The sequence below is a fragment of the Phascolarctos cinereus genome, unplaced genomic scaffold (genome assembly GCF_003287225.1).
Source record: "Phascolarctos cinereus isolate Bilbo 61053 unplaced genomic scaffold, phaCin_HiC Scaffold_5;HRSCAF=322, whole genome shotgun sequence".
NCBI lineage: Eukaryota > Metazoa > Chordata > Mammalia > Diprotodontia > Phascolarctidae > Phascolarctos > Phascolarctos cinereus.
In genome coordinates this window covers 148,968,580-148,993,660 of record NW_027555958.1, presented here as the reverse complement: position 1 = coordinate 148,993,660, position 25,081 = coordinate 148,968,580, and the positions used below count along the sequence as shown (strand labels likewise).

The window sequence follows — 25,081 nt, the reverse complement described above, 5'->3', positions numbered from 1 at the left end:
CCATTCTAGAAAACAGTTTGGAATTATGCTGACAGTGACTACAGTAGCCACTGCCTTTGTTCCAGAGGTCCAGCTGATAGGTACATAACCCCAAAGAGTTCAGAGATGGAATGAAAGGACCAATTTATACCATATAGTGTCACTTTTGTAGTAACATACAGAACTTCAAACAAAGCAAATGCCCATCAGTTATTGTTCAGTTGTTTTAGTCACGTCTGACTCTTCATGACCCCATTTGGGGATTTCTTGGCAAAGATACTGGAGTGGTTTGCCATTTCCTCCTCTAGCTCATTTTCTAGGTGAGGAAACTGAGGCAAAAAAGGTCACACAGCTAGTAAGTATCTGAGGCCAGATTTGGACTCAGAAAGATGAGTCCTTCTGATTCCAGGACTGGAGTTCTATCCACTATGCCACCTAGCCAAGTTCACCAGTTGGGGAATGGCTCAACAGAATGTTGGAATCATGTATGAAATGAGCATGAAGAATATAGGGAGGGATGGGAAAACATATAAACTGATGCAAGTGAATTAGATAGAACCAAGAAAAGAATATATATAACTACAACAATGTAAACAGAAATAACAACAGTAAATCAAAACTATATATCCACTCTCACCCCTGAAGAAAAGATATGAGAATGTACCTCCTCTGCTTCTTTGCAGAAGTATGTGACTATGGATGTAGAATGCTATATATAATATTGGACTTGACTGAATGTATTGGCTGGTTTCTTAGAAATGCTTCTTATTCTTTTTTTTTTTAATTCTTTGTTGTAAGGAATGACTTTCTGGATGGGGAAGAGACCTATTGGGAAATGAAGCCAATGTAAAAATAAGAAATACCAATTAAATAATTAAATGCCATCTTTACCTCAAAGGGGCAGATTAAGTATGTTTACTTTTGTGAAAATATCTGCTAGGTAGCATGCTACTCAGATCTTATCATCATAATACAAGTCAGAAAATTTGAGACACTTTTTTTTGTAGAAGAAAGAAACATAACATCTTCATGTTTGACAGCTTTAAAATTAGGATATAACCAATGAACCTGCATGCTGTTTTGTGTAAAAGGTAAAGCCTTTTGGAGTTTGCTTTTTGTTTGTTTCAATAGCACTTGCCAGATAAATATTTCATCCTGAAATATTTATATTTTTTCCAATGCTTAAGTCTAGAACTCTACAATTTTTTTTTACAGAGTATTGCATATCTCTTCTCACCACAGCTTTTGTAAATATTCATCTTATTCTTTCTATGACTAGTTTCATGTCTTTGAGAATTCACCTAAGTTTGTAGATCTTAACACCAGGCAGGTGAATCTCTCAAATATTCAAATTGATTTGTGATTTCATCCATTTGGAATTGCCTATCCGTTTATTCATTAATCAATAAACATTAATTATGTACCTCTTATGTGCCAAGTAGTGTACTAGTGCTGGGTATACAAAGATGAAAGTGAAACAAACAAAAATGTACTAAATTAATTTTTAAAAAAAACTGATTTGGGGAGGGAAAACACTATTGTGTGAGAGGATCAGGAAAGATTTAAAGTAAAAGGTGGTGCTTGAATGGAGTCTTGAAAGAAATAAGAGTTTTTAAGGCAAAAGAGAGGAGGCAGTACGTTGTAGGCATGAAAGATAGCTAATGCAAAAAGCATTTAAGATAGGCGATGGAGTGTCAGATATATAGAACAACAAAAAGCTATTTTTGCTGGACAGAAAGGTGCTGGGAGGGGAGTGATGTTTAATAAGACTAGAAAGGACGGTTAAGCCCAGGTTGTGAAGGGCTTTAAATGTCAAATAGAGCGTAAAAATTTGATTCTAGAGGCACAGGAAACTGCTGTGTAGAGAATGGATTGAGAGGCTTGATTCAGGGATAGCAATTAGAAAGTTATTGCAGTAGTCTAGATGAAGGGTGATGTAGGCCTGAATTGGCAGGGTGATTGGGTAAAGTAGGGAACTGGAGAGATGTTGTGGAGGTAAAAACAATCTGATTTGGCAACTGATTGGTATGTAGGGATGAACGAAAGGGAGAAGTCAGGGTTAGAACCAAGGTCATGAACCTAAGTGACTAGAATGATGGTGGTACCTCAGTGGAAACGGGAAAATTAGAAAGATGGGAGGGGTTGGGTCAAAATGGTACTAAGAGCTTATATGCAAATAACAACCCATCTGTTTCTGCTCGCCTTGTACAATTCTGCCTGGCTGAAAAGGAAAGGAATGATGATGACCCTCTTCCTTCCTTGCCCCTGACTTAGAGCCCAGAGCCTTGGAAAGGGCCATGGCTGCTGTAACCATGAGGTGATCTGAGGTTTCAAGTATCAGTATGTGGGAGGAGAAAGGAGATTTTTCCCCAATAGTACCTATACAGTAACCCTGGGTGCCTTGGTCACAGTTAGGTTATAATTGCCTGAGGGGGCTCTTGCCTGGAGCGAAGGGGAAAGGTCAGAATCTTGGACATTGGCTGGAGACCGGCATGGGAAGGGATAAGGGGTCAGTGTGGGAGAGTGCTAGTTGATAATAGGTGAAAGGAGTAATACACTTTGTGTTGGAGATAAGCCCAGTGATTGGCTCTTCCAGGAAGGATGGAATGTCAAATCTTTCCTCTCTTGCACACACCTCCATGAGTTATCCAATGGTGCTTAACTTTCTATGTATTGTGTGTCAGTAGACCAAAGCTATGCAGGCCTAGCACATGCAGTGTATTAAAATATTAAATAATTACAGACTCAGAGAGTTAGAAAGAACCTTGCAAGCCACCTAGTCCAATCCATACCTGAATAAGAATTTAGCATGTGCATCTTGCCTTGCTCAAAGACCTCTAGTCCCCAGGCAGCCCATTCCACATTCAGATAATGCTGATAGTTAAGGGGCTTTCCCTGACATCAAGCCTAAATCAGCCTCTTTGCAATGTCCACGTACTGCTCTTAATTCTGCCTTATGGGGCCAAGCATAATAAAACTAATCCCTCTTCTGCATAATGGTGATTGATAATCTTCTGCTGACCTGTAATTCTTCCTGTAATTCCAGACCCTTATGTGCAGTAGACAGAGCTCAAGGGATAAAAAGCCAGGGTGCACAGAAGGTAATCAGTCAAGGGCAGGATTTTCTGTTTGACCTAGAATCCACTTAAACCCTTGTACCAGGTCCAATGGGAATGTTACAAAATCCATTTCATAGTTTATCCCTACCCGAGTTATTGTGAAATACAGCCACCACGGCAGATGTGTAATTGGTAATGTTTGCATCTGGGGCCAAATAGCTAAATTGCTTTACAGAGGAAAGCCTTAACTCAGGCCTCCCTAGCTCCTCCCAACTCAAGCCTTGGAATCTTGCCTTTCTCTTCCTCCACCCAGTCAGTACAAGAAGTCTCCAGTCTATCACAACTACTTTTCTACCCAGCCCAAACATTCCCCCGTTGCCACCTTGCTCTGTACACAATTTGCTTTGTTTCATTTCTGGGTTTCATTTCTGAGGGTGTGTGTTCTCCTCCCTGCCTCCCAGCACATCAGCATAAAAGCAGCCTGGCTATTTAAAGATAGTTCACCTCTGCAAGGTTTAGCTAAGCCTACTGACAACATTGAGTGTGTTAAAGTCCCACTAGACCATTTTAAAATGATAGCCTCCGTTTCCACTGTTTTCCCTCTTCATCAGTGATTCTTCCCCAGCTACAACGTTTGATACACAATAGAAAATGCCCTTCAGCTCCCCCAGATTGAACATGGAGCAAATCCATTTTCTGAAGAGTGGGTAAGTGTCTTGAAATCTACTGTGTGCGTCTGCGGGCCCACAGTTAAGTGGGAGGGCAAAAATATATCAGACCTGGTCGGGAGAATGAGGACGATGATGTGCTGTCAAACACTCCTTGCCACACAATTATTTTTCATCATCTGTTCTTCGAATACAACTGCCAACACTTAAGCTCTTATTTAGTCCTAAAGTGTAGCTGGCGTGTAAGCTGCTTTCTCAAACAGAAAGGAGACCCGCAAATTCTGTGTTCTGTTAGCAGGCCCCCTCAGAGGTGAAGAGAGAGAAAGGTTTCTTTCACATAAGAGAATCTTGGAGTTTCAGCTCTGGAAGCAGCCTCTGATAGGAGCAGTGTCCAGTCCAAACCTGAGCTAAAGGCGCCTGCCAGAGTTTTACAGATGCTGAAGGTGTGCTCAAAGTGAACAATCAAGACTACTGATGATGCTAGATCTACTTGTTAATTCTTACTGCGGCAAGGAAATTGATTTATTGGAGCTATGTGAAAAGGAGACTTAATAATAAAGCATATCATCTTGAATATATTAATTTCTTTAGAAAGTATTATTGCTATTGTTCATTTACATGCATTTTCTGCCTTCTTGAAAAGAGCTATCCCTTATAACAAGAACAAAAAAGAGGAAAAAAAATCCCAGTTCAGTCAAATTATCCAGTACATCAACCAAGTCCCTTATTGTATGCAGTGTGGTTGTTCGGTGGTGTCTGACTCTTTGTGACCTTGTGGATTGTACTGTCCATGGGGTTTTCTTGGCAAAGATACTGGTATAGTTTACCATTTTCTTCTCCAGTGGATAGAGGTGAAGTGACTTGGTCAGTGTCACATAGCTAGTAAGTGTCTAAGGCTAGATTAGGACTCAGGTCTTCCTGACTCCAGGCCCTGAGCTCTGTCCACTGAGCCACTTAGCTCTCTCCCAGTATGCAGTGTACCACACCCATAGCTCCCTACCCTTTCAAATAAAGGAGGGAAATACATTCTCCTTATCTTAAATAACAGGTATTTATAGGTCCTTTTTTGTGTTCTGAATGTTGCTTCTTATTGGAGGGGACTTAATGGAATTATAAAATGTGATCCCTGCCCTCTAGGAGATGATATTCAAGATATAGAAACAGGAGTAGCACAATTGAAACATTTCAAAAATAAGTACTAGATTGTGTGGTCCAGAACCTCAGTGGCAGTGTGGTAGATGGAGCATTGAATTCAGAATACCTAGGTATGAATACAGCCTCTGACACTTACTAGCTATGATCACGGGCAAGTCACTTGACCTCTCTGAGACTCAGTTTCCTCATTTCCTCATTGTAAAAAGAGAAGCTGGACCAGATAGCAGCTCTAAACCTGTGATCCTTAATAGAATTTCTGCTCCAACGTTTCAAGAACACTGACTTCATCAGAGGGAGTACTTCCTTTTACTTCTCAGTAAATCATCTTTATTAATTTTATGGAAGAATAAAATTGTGGTGGCCAATTTTTTAGGGATGAGCCTCTCTGGATCAAAGATCACTGCAGACAGTGACTACAGCCATGAAATTAAAAGATGCTTGCTCTTTGGAAGGAAAGCCATGGCAAATCTAGACAGCATACTAAAAAGCAGAGATATCACCCTGCTGACAAAAAGGTCTGTGCAGTCAAAACTATGTTTTTCCAGTAGTAATGTATGACTTTGATGCTTTCAAATTGTGGTACTAGAGAAGACTTTTGAGAGTCCCTTGGACAGCAAGGAGATCAAATCAGTCAACAGTTAAAGAAATTAATTCAGACTGTTCTTTGGAAGCTGAAGTGTAAATATTTTGGCCACATAATGAAAAAGACCTTGATGATGGAAAAGGTTTAAGACAAAAGAAGGGAATGGCAGAGGATGAGATGGGTAGACAATGTCATGGAAGAAATGAACGTGAGTTTGGACAGACTTCAGGAGACAGATAAGGATAGAAGGGCCTGGCATGTGGGTCCATAGAGTCACAAAGAGTCAGACATAACTGAATGACTGAACAACAACAACAATAGCAACAACTCTGAATTTAGCTAAGCTAGCCTTTGAACAACAGAAATACAGTTTATCTCCTGGCCCACACCAAACAGATAGGTAAATACATGACTAGATATATACATACATCAATGATAGACCTTTTTATCTTCTGACCCATACTAGATAGATACATACATGTATGTACGATAGATACATATATACATACATACATACATACATACATATATAGATGATATAGAGAGCATTTATGAAGCACTCCCAATATACCAGGCTCTTTGATAAGTGCTGAAGATATGCATACATCTAAACAAAGGGGAGCTGGAAAGTAGGGAGCTGAGTGGAAGAAAGGATACCATCTCAGGGGCAAGGCTACTGGTAAGGCAGTGAGTGAAGAAGGGTGAGTTCAGCTAGGAGTAAAATGAACGTGGCTAGGGCTCCTCATGAAATGACAGTGGGGGGCTGGAGACTGACTAATTGGGAGATCAAGCTTCAGAGCAGAGGTATCTCCAGAGTGTAGAAGCTGCTGGAGAGAAAGTGAAGTCCAGAGACTGAGCTGAGTCAGGCAGGAACTAAGTGAGCATGGATAGTGTCCCCCATGAAGCGGCACTCCAGGATGGAGATGTGCCAATCAGGAAACCTGTGCTTTTGAAGAGGTGAGGACAGTACAGCTTGTGTTCTATGGAACCCAAGGTTACCTTCATATCAAAATTAGGTACCTGGGTCACACTTGAGAGAAGTAGGTATCAGGTAGGAATTAAGGTAATAAAATTAATGAATGTATATGCTGTACATTATATAGTGTGAAGGGAAGGCCTGCAGACATTGGTGAATCCCTGGAGGTGAATTTATCAGAGGACAAAAACGTGAATCATGCAGAATGGGCAGTCCTGGTTGGGTTGAGATCTTCAGTGTTGGAGGGAGTACTCATATTGATAAGATTACAAATAGACTGGAGTACTAGAACATATAACCAATTATGTAATAGAAAAGAAATCCAACAAAATCCTACTCTAGTGCCTCATTGTGGTATGGAGAGGACTCTGGGTTCTCAAAAGCTATGCCTAGTGGAGCATAAGATCTGGCAGGTTCTCCCAAACTAGGAAGTCTTTTAGTACAGGCCCCAAGACAGATTTCTTCACACTGTGTGCCTGTTGTCTGAGCAACAGCCTTATAATCAATTAATCAATCGATAAGCATTTATTAAGTACTTACTATGTGCCAAGACATTGTGCTAAGCACTTGGGATGTGAAGAAAAAATAGAAACATTCCCTCCCCTCAAGGAGCTTATATTCTAATGGAGGGGAGACAAGGTGTGTGTGTAAATAGGTATATGAATAATGAATGCAAAGATATTGGATACAAGATGACATGCCTTTCAAGAGGTTGGTTATGGGGTGGTAGCCAATCTTTGGTCACAATTCCCAAATGCCATCACTGAGGAAGGCTTGTCATGATAGAGGGGGTAGCTACATGTGTAATAATGTAGATCCTACAATAAAATTAAAAAACACAAAGGAAAAGAGAAGGCATTCCAGGGTAAACAAACAGACAAACAAAAACATGATTGAAAGTGAGAATGAGCAGAGCTGGAGTCCAGTTGGGTTGTGGGTGGGTAGGAAGGCAGTTTTGGGAACTATGCAGTGAGATATGGCCGCTGGGTGGCATAGTGAATGAAGCACTGGGCCTTAAGTCAGGAAGACCCAAGTTCAAATGTGACCTCAGACCACACACTTACTAGCTGTGTGACCTTGGGCAAGTCACTTAACTCTGTTTGCCTCAGTTTCCTCATCTATAAAATGAGCTGGAGAAAGAAATGGCAAACCATTCAGTATCTTTGCCAAGAAAACCCCAAATGGGGTCACAAAGAGTCAGACATGACAGAAAATGACTGAACAACAACAGTGTTATCCAGCCTTACTGACTCAGAGGGTATGTACCAGGGATAGGAAAATAAAGTTGATAGGGTCACGGATTCAGAATGGGAAGGGACCATAGAGGCCATTAAATCCAATCCCTCCTTTTACAGATGAGCAACATAAAGCATAGAGAGGTTTTCTTTCCCAGGACCACATGCTGAATAAGTAACTGAGATTGGATTTGAACTTAGGTCTTCTTGACTGTAGAACACCAGTGCTCCACACTGAGATGAATATGTAGGATGGGAACTGATTACAGAGTTCCTGGAAAGTCAGGAAAGCAGAAGTTCTTGGTTGTAGCAGGCAAGAGGAATCTACTGTAGATTTTTGAGCAGGAGTAGTGACAAAAGGAAAGCATTGTTTTAGAAAAATTATTCTGTTAGTGGTTTACAGGAGGAGTGGTGAGTTTGAGGTAAAAGATCCAGGAACCAAAGAAACCAGTTATAGGGCTGTGGCAAAAACCTGGGACCCAAAATAGAGAGGAAAGGGCAGAACCGTATGCAGGAATGTGTATTACTGGAGACACACAAATTGTTTTGGGACAGATAGCAGTGTAAGTTACTGTGTGAGAAACTGTCCATTCCCAAATGGGTAATTCACCCAAATGCCTCATTGAGGTTAAAGATCCTATGAACAGGCAAGCTCAAGTCTACTTCCTTTCCACAGGACAGTCCTTCAGATACTTTAGAGAGCTGTCATGCTTCCTTCCCTTTCTCCCTTCCCAAGTGTATAGTTTTCTGGTTCCTTCAGACAACTCATATATTATATGATTTCCAGGATCTTATCTTCCCAGTTGTGCTTCTCTGGAAACCCTCTGATTTCTCATTGTTCATCCTAAAATGTAGCACACAGAATTTAGCACATTACCATAGAGATGGTCCAATCAGGGTAAAGTACCATGGACTATAACCTTCCTTTGAAGAGATGTCTGACACCTAAGATTGCATTAACTTTCTTGGATGCCACATCAGCAAGCTGACTCATAGTGAGCTAGCAGTCCACTGAACCCTCTTGATCTTTTAAACTGCTGTCTAGCCATGACTCCTCAATCTCAAAACTTGTTTTTTTTTCCAACCCAAGTATAAGATTACATTTGTCACCATCAATATGGTTATATTAGATTTCATCCAGTCTTCTAGCCTGTTGACATCTTTTTAGAATCCTGTTTCTGCCATCCAATGTTTTAGCCAGATTTGTATCATTAGAATTAGAATATAAGCTTCTTGAAGGTAGGGATGGATTTATTCTTTGTGTTTTTATCTTTAGTGCCCAACCCAGTTCCTAGACCATAGTTCCGTTCAGTTCAGTGCAGTCATTTTTAGTCATATCCAACTTCTTGTGTTGGGGGTTTCTTGGCAAAGATACTGGAGTGGTTTGCCATTTCCTTTTCCAGTTTATTTTATAGTTGAGGAAACTGAGACAAACAGCATTCAGTGACTCGCTTATGGTCACACAGCTACTAAGTGTCAGAGGCCAGATTTGAACTCAGCAAAATAAGTCTTCCTGACTCCAGGTCCAGCACTTTATCCACTGGGCCACCTAGCACTCATGGTAGGTGCTCAATAAATTCTTGCTGATTGATTGATTATTTGCTAATTTGATATTTCATCTAGGCCTGGTAATTGATTAAAAAAAAAACTCAGGGAGACCAGTCAGGAGACCATTGCAATAGTCCAGGAATGAGGGGATAAGGGTATGATCCAGGGTGTTGGCTGTGTGAATGGAGAGAAGGGGATGTATATCAGATGCATACATTAGAAGGTAGAAATAACAAGATTTGGCAACATATTAAATAGGTGAGTTGAGCATGAGTAAGATGTTGAAGCTGACACTATAGATGAGCCTGCATGAATGAGAGGGTGATGGCACTGTTGACAGAAACAGGGAAATTGAGAAGTAGAAAAGGTTTTGGGGGAAAAGATAATGAGGAAAGTTTTGACCATGTTGAGTTTGAGATGCCTACAGAACATCCAGTTTGAGTTATCCAAGAGGCAGTTGGAGAGCTGAGAAAGGAGCTCAGAAAAGAGGTTAGAGCTAGACAAATGGTTCTGAGAACCATCTCCAATGAGATGACAGTTGCACTCTGGCAAGTTGATGAGATTACCAAGCAAGTTAGAATTAAGAGAGAAAAGAGACCAGCATGAGCCTTGGGAGGCATCTATGGTTAATGAGCATAACCTGGAGGAAGGAGACTGAGCCAAACAGATAAGAGAAGAATGAGAAGAGACAAGTGTCACAAAAACCTAAAAAGGAGTGAGTAGACAGGGGAAGTATAATAGTGTCAGAGAAGTCAAGAAGCAAGAGTTTTGAGAAAAAGCCATTTGATCTGGTGATTAAGAGATTGCTGGAAAAATAGATAGTCTAGATAATGGTGGAAAATCTATGACCTGCATGAGAACCTACTCATTTTAAAAATTAGTAAACCTTCAGCAACCATGAAATCTTATACTATTTTGGGGGGGGAAGGGGTAACTTTCTTAACAATGTTGTCCAGACCCCACCCAGGTGGGAAAGCCATTGCATTCAGTCAGGTTTGGGTGAGGATAAATTCTTTGAATAGATTGCCCAAAGCCAGGGATAGTCTGAGTATAAGGATAGTCTGCTCATTGTAATATTCATTCTGTCTTTAATTGTTAACCAGTCAGAGTTGATGGCCACCCTCAGGAACACCCCTCTTCCAAAGGCCATATCAGCCATAAATCTGCAGCCATAATTGCCTTTGGTCTAAGAGAAGGATGGCCAAATGACCATGCTTTTATTAATAAGCATGCTGGCATTGTTAATAAAATGATTAAATTAGCCAGAAATTATGTCTCTCAAACTTTTTAAATGTCACAAAGGCTTGCAAAGTGCATTACCAATATCTTATTTGAATCTCACAATTACCTTGGGAGGTAGGTGCCCATTTTGCAGATTAAGAAACTGAGGCAGAAAGAGGTTAAGTGAGGAAGAGAATAAATATTTATATTGCACCTAGTGCATAGCATAGTGCCTCACACTGTGCTAAGCACTTTTTAAAAAAACAAATATCCCATATAATCCTTACAACAATCCTCCAAAGTAGGTACTATTATCCCCTTTTTGTAATTGAGGAAACTGAGGCAAACAAGTTAAGTGACTTGCCCAGAGTCACACTGCTAGTAATTATCTGAGGCTGGATTTGAACTCAGATCTTCCTTGAATCCAGGCCCAGTCTTCTAGCTACTGCACCACCTAGTAGTCTCCAGAAATCTACATCAGAGATCTAGAAGAAAGGCCCTAGCACACTGGGGTAGATTCCAAGTGAAGGATTTACAGGAGGATATGGACAAGATTTACCCAGGATTAGAAGTCATTTCTAGATAACCATTTACACACCTGTGGGTGGGAGGTATGCCCCCTCATTGATGAAATCTGACTCACAGAACTATGGATATGGGTTGGAAGAGTATCCAGTTGATAAGATTTTTGATAGTAGCTATGAAGAATTAAATAAATCCTAAAGGAGTTTTTTTGGAGGGGATCTGGTCCTGTGAATTTCATTGGTGTGGGCATCTCTCAGTGAGCAAACTCTGTTCACCAATGGAGATCAACAATTCCTATAACTCACTGCTCTTAGAGGCAGCGAGTTGGCTCAATGGATAGCACTCTGGGACTGGATTCAAGAAGACCTAAGTTCAAATCCAGTTTCAGATACTAGCTGTATTACCTTGCACAAGTCACTTAACCTCTCTTTGCCTCAGTTCCCTCAACTGTAAAATGTAGATAATAACAGCACCTACCTTTTCAGGATTGTTGTGAGGATCAAATGAGAAAATTTTTGCAAAAGTGCTTAGCACAGCTTATGTAGCAGGTACCCTGTAAATGCTTAATCCATTCTCTCCCTTAGATGGTTTCCTGGAACATTACAAGATTAAGTGACTTGCCTATAAGCTAGCAACTGGTTTGTCAAGGGTAAAACTTGAACCCAGGTTTTTCCTGCCTGCAAAACTAGCCTTCTCTCCACTTCAGCATGCTTCCCCTGAAGAGTTATGGGGTAAAAAATTTTGGAAACCATTGAACTTGAGGCTATGGAAGCTATAATGCACAAGGCCCATGGTCTATAAAAAACTGATTAGACAATGCCTGTGCTCTTTTGTAGTATTATAGTAAAGGTAGACGATGAGACTGCAGAATCTTGATTTGAGAAAAGGGATTTGATTAGGACTCATTAAATTTTAATCATAAACTGAATTCAAAATAAATTGAAAACTGGTTGATAGACTACAAACAAAGGGTGCCGATAAATGGTTTGGGAGCTTAGTTAGGGGAAGGTTTCCAGGGGTTTGTGAAGCAAAGATGGACTGAATTTAATGAAGGTGTGAAGTATCTGGAAGAAGATAAATAGTATAGTAATTAAATGGAATAAGAGCAGGTGAGGCTCCTGGATGATTAATAAGCTGGAGAACTGATTCCTAAGCAATCAAAAGAAAAAAAAAGCTAGATTTCAACAGCTGCTTGAGGTATCTGATTTTTCTTTTTTTTTTTTTGTCAACAATAGAGTGTAAGAATCCTTTGGAATCTACATAGCCTCTGAACAGGTAGGTGGTTCTTATGTTAACACAAGCAACACCAGTAGCTCAGTTTTATGTAGATTTACATGTGTTTCAAGATTGCTATTAGGAAGGTCCAAAAATCTATCTGACTTTTGTCAGAATTTCAGCTACAGTTTTTAAATGTCTCACTTGGCTATTAGTGAGAGATATTTTATAAGAAGGTTTCTAAGAACCAGGGATAAAAAAATAATTTAAAATGCTGCCAATAAAAAATAATAAAATAAAACTACTAATACTCAGTGCCTCTCATCCCCTCCCCCAAATGTATGCAAACTTTGTAGCATTGGTCTTCTCTGTAAATAATTGAGGAGGCCTGGTTTTGAGTGAACTGCTTGGCCAAGAGTCAAACTCTGGTGAACAAATACTTCCAACATTACTTGCAAAATTTCCCAGACGAAGAAGTTCTTCCGTTTTGCTTGCCAGAGGATTTGAAATAGTGGCAAGTGTTGGAGCCAAGGGAGCCCTAACTGCCCTTTTGAAAAAAAAGAATCATGCTCAGTAATTCTCCCAATGCAATGACTTGCTCTAAATTCAATTGGCTTTGGGCATCTTTCTGAAACTTAGAGTGTGGGAGCTACAGACTACAAGGACTAAACTGACAACATTTCTTTGCTAATTGGCCACCAACAGTTAGAAAAAAAGCTAAAACCATAATATGTGTTCAATTCAATTCAACAGAGCATTGATTAAGCCCCACCTGTATACAAAGCATAGTGTTAGGTGTTAGAAAAAGCAGGACATTAAAAAACTGTAGCTGAAAGTCCATGAGGGTGATCTGGGAAGGTGGCACTTGAGCTTTCAAGAAAGCTAAGGACTGTAAGAGGCCAAGACAAGGAGAGAATGTCTTTCTGGCATGTGAACAGAAGAGGCATAAAAGGAGGAGAAGGAGAGGCAAGTTCTGGAAACAGCAAATATTCTAGATAAAGGAGCACAAGATGAGTGGGGGAGGGAGGAAAGAAGAACAAACCTTAAGTCTGGAGAGGACCATTTAGCTAAAAGTCAAAATCAAAAGGATGGTGGAATGGAATGCTGGAAATTCCTGGAGTTAGGAAATCATTTGGCAGAATACAGCCAAGCCTCCTAGGGCAAATAACTTCCATGACTGAACCCAAATGTGTGCCTGCATGCACACTCACGCATATACACAAAGTATCTGCCGTAGCCAAGCATGCCATGTCTGGGGAAGGGAGGGGAGGGCAGTGGAGCCGGTGGTGGAGAAGGCAAAGATATTGTGGCAACGCTCTATCACCTTAGCACTGCTTGGCATCAGCTCCCCAGTCAGACAGTGAAGCCCCAAGGGTACAACAGAAGGGTCCCAGCCACAGACTGGGATGAAGGCTCATTAAGGTGCCCACTCTCTAAGCGCCTTTCAGTTGTCTTCTCTCCAACCTCTTCTTCAAGACTTGTGCTCGTACGCATTGGCACACATGCAGAAGCAAGAAGACACACGAGCAACTGGAGAGGTAATTCTAGGCAAAATAGGGAAGGAATAGTGGATTTGAGATGCATCAGAAGGTAGAAGAACAGCCAGAAAGCTGAAACTATCTTAGGGCCAATGAGGGTGGAGCTAATGAGAGAGACCCTGAAGAAAAAGTTTCCTAATACAAATATTACACATCACAGAGAAGCAGTGGGGTTATGTTCATTCAAAAAAATAGCCAGATGTTTGACTTGGGGTTTTCTCTCTGTTAGAATGTAAGCTCCCTGAGGGCAGGAATTGTTCCACTTTTGTCTTTGCATTCCCAGAGCCTATTAAGCACATACTAGGAGCAGCTGGATTACTCAGTAGAGACTTGAGTTCAAATGCTACTTCAGACCCTGGGCTACTTCAGACCACTTCACCTCTGTTTGCCTTAATCCACTAGAGAAGGAAATAGCAAACCACTCCAGTACCTCTGTTGAGAAAACCCCATGGACAGTATGGTTCATGGGTCATGACGAGTTGGACATGACTGAAATACTGAACAACAAAGGAGCTTAATCAATGCGAGATTGACTGATCCATTAATAATAATAATGATAGCTAACATTTATACAGCATTTACTATTTGCCAGGCGCTGTACTTTCTTCCATTAGGAAGGAACACCATTTAATGTGTCTTGTTTTTGCTCACATTATTTTGCTGTTGATGCTTGCTGTTTATCTACGCTTTAAAAAGTGAATGCAAGATTTCCTGTAGCAGAAAACTGATGCAAATTCAAAGGATTCTCCTGTTTCACATTCAACAACATGTAAAAAACCAAACTTAATTTAGGCCAGTTAAATACAGTATTTCTTCTTTGTCTCTCTCTCTGTCTCCTCTATTAAAAGAGAATTCCCAAATATTGTGAATTCTCTTCTCTTCCTTTTTCATTTTCAAAGATCTTGACAAACACTGACTTTTTCTGTCCCTTGGGCCCACTATCTCTCTACTATCTTCCTAGATTGGCTTCCCTTCCTGATTGCCAATTGTATGAGCATGTGTGTTTTACTGGTTGTAAATACAGGGTTTGAAGGAGAACCATAGAAAGAGGAAATTACAAGCTATGTGACCCCAGGCAATACATCTAACTTTTCTGAATCTGCCTATCTCACAGGGTTGTTGTGAGGAACGCATTTTTTTTTAAATGTTAAGTGCTAAACTTATTTTTGTTTTGTTTTGTTTTACTAGTTGGGGGAGGAAGGTCTGAACCTGTGATTTCAACTGTATAGCATATTCTCAGTTGAGAAAATTTCTACTAATGAAGATCCACATGGAGTCTTAGTTGCCTAGCTCATTGAGAGATTAAGTGACTTTCCCAAGATCACAAAGTCACTATTTGTTATAAGGAGGACTTGAACCCAGCTGTCAATCCAAGACATCATGTTGTCTCTCAAACTGCTAATTATCATTATCATCATTATTATTATTATCAGTAGTAGGAGTGGTAGTAGGTGAAATAAGTTGCTAGAAGTGTCCCTACATGGTGAGCATCTTAGCCCTAAGTACATTTCCCCTCCCAAATTTTTCTGAAATTTCTGAGGTTACCTTCCTTGTTACTGAACTGGTGGCCTGCAAAGAAGGGCAGCAGCCATATTACTAAGAGTCTGACAATGCTTTCTCAGCTGGTTGATTTGGGGCTGTAGCACCGTAAAAATAGGATTGTGGCATGACACTTGGGAATCAAAGCTTCTTGGCAGCTGAGCAATATTTAACCCAATGTTTGATAATGATGCCCTAGTGTTTTACTGTAAAATCCAAAAACTCATCTCAAGTGACACATCCTTGAAAACCTCAGAATCCCACACCATCCAACCCCAAAAGAAAACAAAAACATCCTGAAACCTGTACCCTTCAAAGTCATAAACATGGCATAGATTAGAGAGGGAACTGATGCCAGCTTTTATAAGTCAATCAACCAATAAATCTTTATGTATTAAGGTATGTTCTAGGTACTGGGTTGGGCTCTGAAGATTTGAAGACAGAAGGATTTGAATGTACTTAGAATGTCCTAACATAGTCTCTGTCCTCAAAGAGCTTTCATTTTAATGGTGAGATAGACTATAATAACAGATAAGTAAATATAGGCTATCCACTAAATAAGTGCACAGTGATTGGGGGAGGAGGGCTTTAGGAACTGGAAAAATCATAAAAGCCCTCTTGAAAGGCCGGCATATCTCATTCAGCATAAGCCTATTCTGAATTTCATTTATGATGCCTGCTGGCAGTTGCCAGAAACACAAGAAGGTTGGGGGAGGGGGGAAAAAGAAAAGAAGGAAATTGTTGCCTGGATAGCATTAAGTATTCTTTATATCATCAAACAGGGTTTCTAATCACATTTTGTCAACCTAGAGAGTGTACAGAAAGTGTTTTGTAGTTTCCTTTCTGAGGATATTAAAGGTGTCACAAACATTTATTACCCCCAGAAAAGAGTAATTTCAGCTGCCCTGTAATTCTGCACTTCTCAGCTGCTAGGTCTGCCAATGAGTCCTCTGGACAGCACTCGCCTCTCTTTAGACAGTGAGAACTATAAAATGATTTTTTTCCTAAACAAAGTCCATAAAATCCTTTCTCTTTTCTATTCTAGTCCATATTATGTGACCCTGGCCCCACAAATCATGCCAGAACCACAAGAGCCTTCCAGGGGGACACAGCCGAGCTCTCTGTCCTGACACCCCCAGCCCTTGTTACAGATGTTTTTGGTAAAAGTGGGTGAATCAGTGGCGAAGCAGCAGAGAGAAACCTCAGTGGAAGAGGAAACAGAAAACAAATGAAGATGAGAATGTTTTTTCCTTCCCTTCTAAGCCTCCATCCCTTATGCCCACTCTTCTCACTCCAATATCCATCCCTCTCATTTGCCTACAAATTCCAGATGGGATTTTACAGTCTATGGTTCAAGCATTTATGGAGCATTTACTCTCTAATTCAACAAGCATGTATTAAGTGCATGTTGTGTGCAAGCCACTGTGCTAGGTGCTGGGAATACAAAATTAAATAAACAGTTGCTACTCTTAAGGAACTTAGAATTTATTCAGTATAATGCAGTGATTAGGGGAGGATCCATTTATTCTATGGAATGATAGTGGTACCAGGCACTGTGGGGATTACAAAAATAATGTGACCCAGATAGCTTATGGGGAGACATCATTAAAAGATACGAAATAATTATGCCTCTGCTATGGCCATCCATCATAGCTGTCCCTGATCTAATACAACTTAATTTCTTTTTGGTGGTTGTGTGCTTCTCGGGGTGGTTGTGCGCTTCTCCTGTGCCAGTATTAAAGAGACCTCCCACAAAGTACGGAACACTGGAGAACATTAGTCTGGGTTTAGCTTCTGAGATCCAGGATAGCACTTGGGTACTAGTTTTCCCTAAAGGTTCCTTTTTAGAGCCAGGAAATGAATGGCTTATTGAAGGAAAACACACCAGCCCACCAACTAATTGAAATTGAGAGAAGCTGCCTGGCCTAAGCAAGTGTTGATTTTTCTCAGCTTTGGAACAGGGATGCAAGAAAACTTGGGAACTGTCTTCCCAGCACTGCCATTGACGTGTCCTGTGGCCCGGGGCCAGAGACTTAACTTTTGCCAGTCTTTGCTCTTTTCTCAGGACAAATGGAGATCTGTCATCTTATTGTGGGAACACTAGGTTCCCTAAACAAATGTTTTCCCAGGCAGAACCTGAAATTTGAGAACAGAATCCTGCTTCCCCCAAAGAGTTAATTTTTTGCCTCATTGATTGAAATTCTAAACCACCAAGTAACGCTCAAGCAGGAGAGGGAAAGATTCACTATGCTCTTCTTTTTCTAAACCAAAGCCGGAGAAATAGAGGGTGGGAAGGAAAAGGGGATGGGCGAAGGAGACAGGCCATTTCAAGAGATGAGGAAGAAAAACACATTTTTTAAAAGTGGGTCAGTGGCTGGAAACAAGATCAGGCAGGGCAGCAGCAATCTTAAACAACTCACCTTAGAATCAGGATGGACGAAGCCTGACAGAGCCCAGGGGAGGGGAAGAGGCAAAGGGAGGAGGGTCCTTTGCTCTCCCTCCTCTCTCTTGTCACTTCTTAAACCGTCCTCAGGGTTTGGGTTGCTTTGGGTGTCTCTCTTTCTCTCTCTTTCTCTCCCTACCCTATCTGGTCTCAGGTAAGTTGCAGAACAGGCTTTGAATCAGGAAGTGGAAGGAAGTTGTATGCAAATCGTAACTGAGAACTAGAAAGCTCTGTCTCAATATTTTCCTGTGGGGGAGTGAACTTACAGCAAAGTCACTTCATTTCTTAAAACCGAAACCTCTTTCATGGACTAGAAATGTCCAGTGGCCAATTAGGTTTGCTTTTCCCCTAGACGTTCAGGACTAAAGAAACCGAGTGGAGGAATGCCACTGGGACTTAAGTGGACGTGGCAGTTCCCTTTGGGTCACAGCTTCCGGGAGAAGCTCTCCTGGTTAATTGTTGTTCGGGCTCGTTAATTATTGTTATCAATTAGTTCAGGGCTCCCAGTGGGAAGGAAAGGGGTTTCATGGGGAAGAGGATTTGGAGTAAGAGGCCCTGGGTTTGGATCCCTGGAAGAGTTTTACTAGCTGTGTGAACTTGGACAAATGCTCTCAGCTCTCAGAGCTTCGGAGTTATAAAATAAGGTGCCTGGACCAGAAGACCATTGGGGTCCTTTCTGGTTCTAAATGTGGAATCCTATAAAAGAAGAGGCTCATATTGTAGAAGCTAATTTTATTAAAAACAAAACAAAACACCTTTGCTCCTTGAGCTCCAGAAGGAAGAGTCATTCTGAAGTGTTCCTCATTTGAGACGTGGAAAAAGTCAGTGGATCTGTAGCTACTTTTCAGGCTATGTTGCTCAGCTAGGGTTTCATCCTGGTTCACTTTCATAAAATCCAGGGAATCTCCCTGGTCTTTCATCAAATACATTTAATTTCCCTTCTTTTAGTCAGTCCACAACTTGGTGCAGTGGAAAGCCTATCTGGATTTAGGGTGAGAAGGCATCGGTCCAAATGTAGGCTCTGTCGCTTCTTACAAGTGTGTGATCTCTGGCAAGTCATATCACCTCTCTGGGCCTCAGAGACTGTAATGTAATGAGGGGATTGGATTGGTTGGATAATCTGTAGCTAAGATCACTCCCAGGGAAGTACATCCTCCTTCTGGTATCATTGGTCCTCTTCGAGAACAAAGGACTAACAACAAGGCCAAGGCCCCTTCCAGATCTGCCTTTCGCTCTGTGTCCCCTGTGGCTCAGGCGATGGAAGGCCGACTGAACAAAATAAAGAATCTATGCTTTGTCCTTCAGAAGCCCACAGCTGGATGAAGTCTCTGGGATAAGGACTAGACCTGTGACTTCACTGATATAAGGAACTCCCAGGTAAGGAAATTCCATCCATCAGTGTAGGTCAGGGATTGGGGCAAATGCAAGTTGGGGTCTTGGGTTTAACTGTGGGAGTAAGTAATTCTAGCTCTGGCCTTAAGTAGATACAATCTCAGATAGCCAGTACCCTCTGACCATCTCTGGTTTACCCCAACTTCACTCGTGCTATTTAGCTTGCCCAATAAAAGGAGGCCTTTCCACTCCCTGGAATTGCCAGCCCTCTTGGGCCACCCAGAGCAGTCTCTGGCAGGCATCTCATACAGCAAGACGTTTCCTGGTTTTTGACCTTTCCAGCCCTTTTCTTTAAGCAGTGGAGATGTGGAGCCTCTATATTTCTGTTTAAGCCCTTTACTTATTATATTATCCAGGTTTGTATCTATATAGATTAGGCCTGGTTCAAATTCTTGAGATTGTAAGGTATCCTGCTGATAGTCTAAACTGGGTTTTCTTTGCTTTAAAATAAGACTTAACTTGACCTCCAGACTCATCACTGGGAAATCTCATTGTCCTGCAAAATTGAATCTGCCTGGGTATTCACAGCTCATCAGTACCTTCCGCCCCTCTGATTGGACCCTCTGACTGAGGGCAGGACCATGGGCTCCAGGGTCTCTGTTTAAGAAAGGGGCTCAGCACAGTCTTCTCATTTCCCACCAGCTACATTGCTTTTGGACATTTTTGGACCTCTCCATCATGCTGGCACCATTCCCCTCAACACTTTTCAACTTCCTTTTGTGCCTTGTGTTCCCATATTAGATTTTAAGCTTCTTGATGTCTGGGACTATCTTTTTTTTTTTAACTTATATTTCTATCTTCAGCACTTAGCACAGCGCTTGGCACATAATAGGTGCTTAATAAATGTTTATTGAATTGAACATTTTTAAAGTTGTGTAGGGACACTGAGAGGTTTTCTAAGTTGCCCAGGGTCACGCAACCATATGTATCAGAGCAGGGACTTGAACCCTGGTCTTTCTGGCTTTGAGCCCAGTTCTCTATCCACTGAGTGATGCTGCCTCTATGGGGATAGGAAGATGAACAAGATAAGATTTCTACCCTCAAGGAGTTTATAAGCATCAGCAGCATCCTCCTGATGCTTAAGCTGTTCCACAGCAGTAAGAACACACATTTTTTTTTAAGCTCCTAGGATAAAATTCTGCTACAGGAAAATAACCTGGGAGACTTGTGGCCAACATAGGAACACATTCCTGGGCAATGTGTTGAGAATACCTCTGTGACTCCCTGTCATCTGCTGAATAAAGCCTTAACTCCTTGGTGTGGCCTGGGAGGCCCTCCCACAATCACATACAACCCTATCTTTCTGACCTTATCTTACATACTCCCTACCATATTCTCCAGGCTCCAGTCAAATTATATTTCTTGTGCCTCAGTTATATCCTGTGTCCTCTTATCTTTGCTGTTGACATTCCGTATGTTTAAAATGACTTTGCCCATATTCCTGTCTGTTACCTATTGAGATCCTACACAGCCTCCAAGACTGAGCCTAAATGCCATTTCCTCCTTGAAGCAGAAATGACTTTTTCCTCCTCATACCTCACATGGCACTTTGCAATTTGCTTTCATGTGTACCTAGACTTTAGCAAAGCACCTAATAAAGTCTCCCAGAGTATCTGTGTTGTCATTACCACACTCTTCTCTTCCACCCCTACACCTGACTCCGGGTTCACTTGTGCCACTCCAAGTGCCTTCTTTTCTACACAGAAACTTTGGGACTCACTACTGTGCCAATCTGCCTCAGCACAGTTGCTTGTTTCCAAGTAAGACATTCCTAGAGTAGAAAACATAGACAAGATGTAAAGATGTGGGACAGGTAATAAGACAAATGGATTTGGAAATGGTTGAATAACTGGATGTAAAGGGTAGTCATTAATGATTCGATATGAGTCAATCAACAAGCATTAGTTAAACACTTACTGTATTCCAGGCACTGTGTTAAGGGGGATACAAAGAGAAGTTCCTGCCCTCAAGAAGCTTATGTTCTAATGGAGAAATGCCCTCTGCACACTTAGGTATATACAACATAATAATCATGTTTCTTTACCACTTTAATGTTTGAAAGAACTTTATATATGTTATCTCATTTGATTTTCATCAATCTTGAGAGGTAAGTGTTATTATCCCCATTTTACGGATTAGGAAACTGAAGCTGAGATAGGTTAAGTGACTTGCTCAGAGTACACAGCTAATAAGTGTGATTCAGGCAGGATTCAGTATCAGATCTTCCTTCATCCAGTGCTCTATTCACCATGACACTTAGCTACTCCAACTCTGTTTAACATTTTTACCAGTGCCTTGGATGAAGGAATAGATGGTATGCTTATTATATTTGCTGATGACATGGAGATGGAAAGAATAGTTACTGCACTGGATGACAAAGTAAGGATTAAAAAAAATTTGGCTGGCAAGACAAGGGTTCTTAATCTAAAGCCCCTCAGAACTTTTTTTTTATTTTGATAACTGAATTTCAAGATAATTGATTACCTTTGTAATCCTATTTTTTTTTTTATTTTCTGCATTTAAAAACTGTTTTTCTCATCAAGTGCATTGCTTTTGGACTTCTCTGACATTCTCCAACATGCCTTCCTTCCCAACTCTTCACTGGGAAACCTCACTAGCTGCAAGATTGAATTTCCCTGAGTTAGAATAAGGGGCCAAATTCAATAAGGTAAAATATAATAGACCAATGGAAATTCATATACCTGTTTTTTTTTTAAATCAGCTTCACAAGCACATGGTGTGGCTAGACATAATTTGTGTAGAAAAAAAATATGAGGGTTTTAGTGGACTGCAAGCTCCATATGAGGCCAGAGTATGGTATGGGAACAAAAAAGGCTCAAGTGACTTTAGTCTGAATTAAGAGTGGCATAGAGTCTAGAATGATAATCCTAAAGTTCTCTGACCTGGTTTAATCATATCTGGGATATTGTCTTCCATGTTGGCTCCTCCACATTTTCCTGGGCATTGACAAGCTGAAAAATGTCCAGAAGAAGAAGATCAGTATGGTGAAGGGACTGGTGACCATGTCATAAGAAGATTCATTGAAGGAACTGGGAATATTTAGCCTGGAGAAGAGAAGGATTGAGAGTATGTGGGGAGAATGAGAACTGTCTTCAAGTCTTTGGATAAATGAATGAAAAAATCATTTATTAAGCACTTACTATGTGTCAAACACTGTTCTAAGTGCTAGAGGTGTGAATAAAAAAAGCTAGGCTAATGTTCTCAAAGACCCACACTCTAATTGGGGGACATAACATGTAAAAGAGAGTTCAGCTGCAGGGCAGATGGAAAAGTCTCAGATTCCTAGGGGGCAGAGTCCCCTTGTGGGGTAGATGGAAAGGCCCAGAAATCCCTAGGCTGGTTACTTAAATAATTGAGGTGAGGAGGCAAGGCAGATGGTGCTAAGGGCTGAAGGATCTTAGTAGAAAGGAAGATGGTACGGTCTGATGATCATCTTATGAGAAGAGATGGAATTTTTCACTTCCATCTCATTTCAATCCTGTGAGCAGTCAAGCAGTCCAGGCAAGGGGAAAGACAAAAGGATAGGGTGAGCTAGGTGGTGGTTTCTTTCTGTTTTTATTCTCTGATGGGGTTCTGGGACAGCCTGAATAGGGGAGAGGTATAAAGAGGAATGACATCAAGGTGACACAGTGAATAGATTGCCTGGCCTAGAGTCAGGAAGACCTGAGTTCAAATCTGGCATCATCACTTACTAGCTGTTTGACCTTGGGCAAGTCATTTAATTCTGCTTGCCTCGGTTTCCTTATCTGTAAATGAGCTGGAGAAGGAAATGACAAACCACTCCAGTATCTTTGCCAAGAAAATCTCAAATGGGGTCACAAAAAGTGAGACATGACTGAAAAATGACTAGACCACAAAAGGAGAGGGGAATGCAAGGGATGAAGAGTTATCACTTGGAAAAGGGATTAAGTTTATCTTGCTTAACCCTAGAAGGCAGCAGGGGCAATAAGTAGAATTTGGAAAAAAACATGGATTTCAACTGTGTAGAAAGCTTTCCTAACAGTTAAAGCCATCTCAGAATGGAATGGGATGCTTCCAGAGGTAGCATTCTCTCTCACCAGAGGTCTTCAGGCTATCTGACCATTGACTGACAGTGTGAAAGAAGGAATTCTTAATCATATACAGTCTAGACTACGTGGCCTCTAAGGTCCCTTCCAACTTTGACATTCTGTAATACAACATAGGTAACATTTTACATTACAGTTATTTGTGTATATATTAATGGAGCGTAGGGTGTGTTCAGGGAAGACTAGTACCTCTGGCATGAAGGCTGGTGAGCCCTTTTCAGGGCTACTTTCCACCTTTGGTGTCCACCTTTTCCGTCTGACTCTCACCTGTGGCTCCAAGAAGCTGTAGCATGTGCAGCGGCCACAGCCTGGTAAACCATTTAGGCAGATGGGCTAAACCAGGTCAAGGGGCACCAAGAGGTCTCAAACCCATTGGTGAGTTAATGGGGGTGTCTACCCTAAGCATGTGAAGACTTCCTCTGGTGGAATGTGTGGATAAGAACAGTTTGTTTCAATGGCCATGAAGGCAGCTGAAGCTGGTGCTGTGGAGCACTTAGAGCTTGGTTAGACGTAGAAGATGCCAAGGTCATCCACTGCATCTTGAGCCATCACCAGTCATCTGGTTCTGTCCTGCCACTGAACTGTGATGACTCTGGAGGAAAGAGTGAGGCTGGTGACTTCTTGTAACTCTGCCTCACTTAAATTCAACTTACCCACGAATCAAAGGATATCGAAGGAAAGGTATATATTAATAATTCCTCAACGAAATTATAAGTTTCAGAGGACAGAAATGTCGTATCTCTGCCAGCCCCTATCACAGTGCTCCACACCCAACAAACACTCAATAAATATTTGTTGAATCCAACCAAGTAAATGTTGCATTGCAGATTACACTGTTTGGAGAAGAGTGTCTTAGCCATGCATTCATTCTACAAACTTCTGTGTGCTAGCACTCTGTTGGCACTGGGGAGAGAAAGAGACAAATAACAAATGGTCCCAACTCGCAAAGACATGGGGAACATCTCTGAACACATATGAAAACCTGATAGTTAATGTGTATTTTGCGGAGAATATCAAATGGACCCTGTCTTTAAGGAACTTTAGAGCCAAGTTTTCCCTTCCCTACTCTAATATAATATTTACATAATATAGTATTGACCCATTGACTGTTCAACCCTGGTCTAGTCACATAATGTCTTACTCCTCTAAGCAACTCTCTAAGATTATAATTTGTAAACAAAATGCCAACCTACAGTGGTAGAAGGAGTTTCCGTATCCAGGAGGTTCCTCTACCAATGAAATCACAAGTCCATTCCCTATCTCTACCCTATCAATGAAATCAATCTGTACACCATCTCTACATCATGCGTACACGCTCACTATATTATCTGTGTCTTTATTACATACTTAGGCAGGCTCTTGGCAAGGTTGCTCTCATCTCTGAGAAACTCCTAGCAACACTCCATTGGAAAAGGATGCAGGAAACAAAGTGGCTGTTCTCCATGTGCTATTAACATGGGTGCAGTTTCGAAGGTGATAGGCACCGTACAAACACACCAACCCATCCTTTAACTCAGCCCTTGACTCTGATCCAGAACTGGAGTTCAACTTTTGGGAGTTTTTGTGTTTGTCCAATCCTAGCATTACTCAGTATTCTTGCAAAAGCCAGCCAGGGGAAAACCCTCCACAGATTTAGACCAAGTGCTAGGAAATTCTCTTCTCTGTTTATGCAGGATCCTCTGAAGTAGGCTCTTGAAAAAATCAATGGAAGTATCCGTCAGCCCCTGGATGAGCTTTGACTTTTCACCTCTAATTTTTATTATTGCTAGTCTCGGCAAGAGTGCCATTAAAACTCCTATGGTATTTTAAATACTTTATAATGACCACACTTTATAATTACATATACAAATCAGGTGGTTGAGTTTTATTACAGAGTCAGGTAGTGAATATGTTTCATAGGATCATAGATTAGAGCTG

The 25,081-nt window shown here is 41.1% G+C and overlaps 1 protein-coding gene across 1 annotated transcript in view; it reads right to left on the bottom strand.

Moving 5' to 3' along the window:
• The window catches only part of TRAF3IP2 (TRAF3 interacting protein 2), a 65,959-nt gene extending 47,903 nt beyond the window's left edge, over positions 1-18,056 (bottom strand). The window contains 1 exon segment of the mRNA XM_021008090.2: positions 17,662-18,056. The gene's annotated coding sequence lies outside the window, so the exon portion shown is untranslated.
• Positions 18,057-25,081: the final 7,025 nt, after the last annotated feature.